Source organism: Xenopus tropicalis, chromosome 6 (assembly GCF_000004195.4).
Source record: "Xenopus tropicalis strain Nigerian chromosome 6, UCB_Xtro_10.0, whole genome shotgun sequence".
NCBI lineage: Eukaryota > Metazoa > Chordata > Amphibia > Anura > Pipidae > Xenopus > Xenopus tropicalis.
Window position 1 is genome coordinate 76,169,354 of NC_030682.2, and position 5,845 is coordinate 76,175,198.

The window sequence follows — 5,845 nt, forward strand, 5'->3', positions numbered from 1 at the left end:
GTTTGTTAGCAGTTAGAAATAGCAATTAAATGGTCCCTAAGGTGTGTAATTATATGCTGGGGGTTGCTGTGCTATCCACAGGGGAGGAGGAGGCATATGGATTTAAGGGTGTGTCTTAATATGACATAATATAATTCTTTCACATATGAATGATAGTTGATATCCCTGCAGTGAGGACGAAGCAGTTGGATTTTTGCTGCACTACCACCATTGTGATAAAATGGGGGTGGTTTGAAGTGGGTTTGGTTTAAAGGGGGAGTGGCCAAAACTGGCTTCCATGATTAGCGGCCCTCCACCATGTATGCGAGAAGAAACTGGAAGTTCAGACATGATGGAGGAAGAAGTACGCATTCAACAAGCAGAGCTAGTGTTCGCAGAGACCGTGGACTCAGATATAATGATGCAGGGCTCGAACAGGGATCTGTTATATCTATTCCGGAATCTAGAACGTAAAATGAAACGTGAGGTACGTCTATTGTGGGATATTTGTTCCTTGGAAAATTATTTTAAGACTAATCGGATACCGAGAGGGTTAAGGATAAGAAAGTTTCCCTCTTATTCAAACGTGCCATGCGACTTTATGTTGGCTTGGAATGCTATTCTATCTGATTGTTCGGGTTGGCTAATGGAGCTGATTTTGACTTACGATAGACAAGAACTAGACCGGGTTCAAAAGGATGTTACTGACTTACAAACAAACTTGCGGTCTGATATTTTTGTGGATACTTTTGATAAGACACGGTTGGATAAGTTAATGGAACAAATAAAATGATATGAATATGCTATTAAGAATACTAAAGGTGAAAAGTTCCTACAAGATAAACGAGACTATGAGAATGATACGGTATATATGTGGAATGCCACTAATTATAATTTTTCTCCAACACAGCACCATTACGGGAAGAGGTTACATGATAAAAAGCAATACAAGAAGGCTCCACGCCCCATACTGAAATCGGGTAAATCCGTACAATTTGCGAAGTATGGGGATGTGTCACATGGGTCTCAGGATTTGCACTCTTTCCTCCCCTCTTCCTCTTCTTTATTGGTGTCGGATCCAGAAGTTTCAGAGAGCGACCGGAACGATGTTCGGGTACGGCTGAAAGGAATGAGGAATAGGAGATTTATATCGACTCCAAGACGAGATCCCATCAGGACACAAAGCTCCCGAAACGTCAGAGGAGAGGAGGAAGGCGATCTAGGTCCGGGTATATACACCAGACGTCCGACGAGAGGCAGAGTCACACAGAAGTAGTAAAGTATGGAGGCACTGAATCTAAAGAAGGTTTACTCATACCTTTAATAGTCATACTCTCTGGAGATCTAATCTCCCTATCATTATTCTTCTCTTGTAATTCCTGTAAATCTTGTATCACACAATATTCACGAAAAGTATTAACATCCAATACATTTTATATATATATATAGAAGAGGAAAAGAGGTCATCTGAAATTATATCACCATCATTCGACCCAGAATTATCACTGTGTGGACTGTCATTATCTATGTGACTAGTAACATCATTGCCCTCCTTCATAAAATGTATTTTTAAGGTAAGTAGTCTTACAAATTTATTTAATTCTAGAGTCATGTTAAATGTTATTCATATAAATGTTAAATAATGTAAAATGTATAAATGTTATTCATATAGTTACTTGGTATAAAGTTCAGTCCCTTGGATAGGAGTTTATTCTCATCTTAGGTGATGAGATGATAAGTTAATCACATTATTATATGTATTGGAGGATTTCACATAACCCAAAGTTCTCAGTCCCGTATTGTCATGCCCATTTCTAATCATATCAAAGTCACCCTTCTATGTTTTACTCTATTCACTCTAAGAGCCAGCAGATTAATATTTTTCATTTCATAGACTGGTTCAGAAAGATATTGACCTACTAAATGGTAAACAAAAGGTTAGTAGATTTGAGAATATTACACCTGGTGAAATGAAAGCTCTCTCTATACTGAGTGCAGATAGAAAATTGTCATCAAGAAGGCCGATAAGGGGGGGGTCAGTAGTGGTGTTAGATGCCACCCAGTACCTTAGTGAAGTGATGAGACAATTGAGGGTTGTGGAGACATATCAAGAATTAGATAGTGATCCCACTAACCATTTTAAACAGAGATTAGTTGACCTTTTGCAGTTAGGTTACTTGAATGGTGTATTAACTGTGGGTGAATGGGAATTTTTGAGATGTGATTACCCTGTAATCCCAATTTTTCATGTATTGCGTAAGGTACATAAATCGCTGATGGATGTTAAGGGGCGACCTATAGTGGCAAGCATAGGATCTTTGGGTCAAAAATTATCGGGTTATGTTGATAAATTGTTATGTCCAATAGTAGAATCTCTACCATCTTATTTAAAAGATACAACCATGTGCATAAACCGAGTGAGGAATATAGAGTGGAAGGCCACCTATCAGTGGTTTACAATGGATGTAGTGTTGTTATACTTGTCTATTGAACATGAATACAGTCTACAGGCAGTACGGTTCTGGTTAGAGAAAGAGAATTTATTTCCATTTGCACAAAAATAATTTATTGTATATACTTGAGTATAAGCTGATCCGAATATAAGTTGAGGTACCTAATTTTACCTAAGAAAACTGGAAAAACGTATTGACTCGAGTATAAGCCTAGGATGGGAAATGCAGCAGCTACTGCTAAGTTTCAATAATCAAATAAATAATAAAAGGACACTCAGCGTGACCCCCTGTGAACTCTTCATAAATATATCATGTTGGCAGCTGCAGATTAGGGAAAGGTGATTAGGTAAAGGTGGATAGAGGACCCTTTGCCCCCCCAGTGTTCATGTAGCCATTCATTTACAGGAACGTTATTCTGCTACTTAAAAGCCAATGTCCATACCTGGAGGTAAATCACAAAACCTGCCATGTTGTGCCCTGACCAATGCAGACAGTTCCAGCCTATCACTTAGATAATCAATCTTGTTGGGTGAAGAGAGCCAGGCTTGGGATGATTCACCATTCACCAGGGACCTTAGAACACCAAGTCACATGCTTTACAGGGCAATACAGAGGGGGAGATTTCAGTGACCATGCTGTTTCCATTGTATACATGTCAAGATGAATACGGGGTGCAGTGCAGGATGAGTAGTGTTAGCCTTAAAGGGCATGTCAACCCCAACAATAATGTTTTGCATAATGAAAGAAAACATAATTCTAAGCAACTTTCCAATATGAAATAATTAAAAATTTGTAGCGCTTTAAACGTTATTTGTAAATGTAATTGCTATTGAAACCAGCATTTGCTGAACTCCTGGTTGTTACATTTTAAACAATGAACTTTGTCTTTCTTCTCCAGCAATACAGGTCTGTCAGTCTGCTGCCTTGTGTTACAATGTTTCAACAGTCTGAGCCACCAGGGCAGAGAATAGAAAATGACAGGCAAGCACTGCTTCTATAGCAATTATAAATACAAATAACTCAAAAACCATTACAAACTTGTAATAAATGTATACTGCATTGGTTTCTTTTATTAGGCAAAAAATTATATTTTGAGTTGCCTTTAAGCAGAATGAAGTTACAGTGACTGAGCAATGTATTTCTTCTCCCTGTGCAGACTCACCCCACCCAATCTGCCTTCCTCTCCAGTGTGGACCTTCACACTCTTACCAGATGATGCTTCCAGAGTCCATTGCCATTGTCTGCTCCCTCAAATTCCAAGAACTGTGCACGTCCCAAAGTATAAAGACATGCGTGCGTCCAAGAACTGTGCGCGTCCCACAGTATAAAGACGTGCGTGCGTGCGTGCGCGCGCAACAAATGCCAGTGAGTTAAATCTCACTGAAGTTACATCTTCAAATCCATATACTCGAGTATAAGCCGAGGGTTACTTTTTCAGCACATTTTTGGTGCTGAAAAACTCGTCTTATACTCGAGTATATACGGTATTCTTTTATCCACTGAATTTTTATTGAAATCAAATTATTTTTTATTCAATGGGCATTTTTATCTCCAAAGACGTGGAGCCGCGATGCTAATCTCTATATGGGATGGTTTGAACGGCTCCACGTCTTTGGAGTGTCTAATCTGTAAGAGGTCTGTAAGAGGGGTATCCCTGTTGGATAATTCCTTCGGTTACGTCGGATTTGCTCAACATGGGATACCTTCCATCATCAAGCTAGGCAATTATGAGATCCTTTTCTGGAAAGGGCTTATAGTACTGATGTTATTAAAACAGCCTATGAATGGGTGGTGGCAAGTAATCGGGATGATTTATTGAAGGATGATATGAGCCATAGATCAGAGAAGCAGGTAGAGGGACTGGAAGATCTAAATTATGGTTTTGTATGACATACAATAGAGATTCCTATCTCATTAGATGGAGTGTTATGAAACATTGGGGGATCCTTTCAAAGGACCCCATTTTGGCCGGTATTTTAAATAAGGAACCCTCCTTTGTTTATAAAAAGAATAGGGACATAGCATCTCAACTTTTCCGTAGTCTATATGTCTCTAAACAAGTAAATAGTAATTCATCCTGGCTTAGATATAAGGGGAATTATCGCTGTGGCAGGACAAGATGTAAAGCATGTCAGTATTTAAAAGTATCAAAGGAATTTAATAGTTCTTATACAGGAAAAACGTATGCTATTAAACAGTATTTTAATTGTACTTCCCAGAGAGTGATATATTTGATCACATGTGAATGTGGAGCACAATATGTAGGGAAAACGGTCCGTAATGTTTGTGAGCGTATTTTAGAATATCTATCAGCTATGACGAGAAGGGATACTAAGTCTACTATTGCAAAACATTCACTTGAGAAACATGAGGGAAATATTAATTTTTGTTTTCAGATTATAGATTCTTGTGGTTTTAAGAAAGGTGATTTTGAGAACAGGCTTTTGCGTAAGTGAAGCGTTTTGGATTTACCGGTTGGGTACTATAGATACGTTAGGAGGGATGAATAGAGAGTGGGAACTAACATGCTTCTATTGATGGAAGTAATCTGACACATATGTAACCTTTATTATGTTAAAAGCTGATAGATACGCTTTTATAACTGGTCATAATCCCTTTAACTATTAATTTTATTGTCAAATTTTGGTTTGGATACTGTTTTTTATTTTTATTTGATATATGTATGTTTACGGGGTTAATAAATAATGTGCATATTGTTATTGGGCGTGTATAAAAGGAATGTCCTAAAATGGTGTACCATGCAGCTTTTGAGAAAGTGGTGGGATACCAAGAAACGCGTAAAGCGTATGGTCCTGATTTTTTGCATATGCACAGTATGTTTTTAATGTGACTGAATTAATAAATATTGTTTTTTAAGATGCAGCAGTGTTTAGTTGCTCCGTACAAACTTTTTTGTTTTCGGATGTATTTGTTGTTTGGGTTTCAGCAGTGCGTTGAGCACACACTGTCTGCCTGGTAAGTGCACCCGTGATTTAAATATTAAGGCAAAAGTATCAGACTATAAGTCCCACAGAAGTCCAAGACTCCATTGAACATGTAAAGAGTCAGCTCCTAAGTCTAAGTCTCTTAGATCATGTGAATTATCTTGAGAGGAGAAGGCTTGCATCACATCTTTGCTGTTGGAAGCTATTTTGTGAAGCCTAAGGTTGAGCAAGCAAGAGCTTCCTGTCCCCTTTTGAAAAGACTGATTGCAGCTTTACTTGAGGGTAGAGATTTTAAGCAGTCATCTACATAGAAGTCTTTTTCAACTAATTTCTTGACATCTGACCCATACTCCACTTCACTTTCCTGAGCAGAGCGCCTGAGCCCATAGATTGCAACTGCAGGGGAAGGACTGTTGCCAAAGATGTGTACCCTCATTCGGTACTCTGTGATGTCTTTGGAAGGATCAT

The 5,845-nt window shown here is 38.5% G+C and overlaps 1 long non-coding RNA gene across 1 annotated transcript; it reads left to right on the top strand.

The window, feature by feature from the left end:
* The first annotated feature begins 257 nt into the window (after positions 1-257).
* LOC101734969 lies at positions 258-5,278 on the top strand. Its single transcript, XR_001171092.3, has 3 exons — positions 258-1,259; positions 1,429-1,553; positions 3,589-5,278. It is a non-coding gene; the product is annotated as an uncharacterized LOC101734969 (long non-coding RNA).
* Positions 5,279-5,845: the final 567 nt, after the last annotated feature.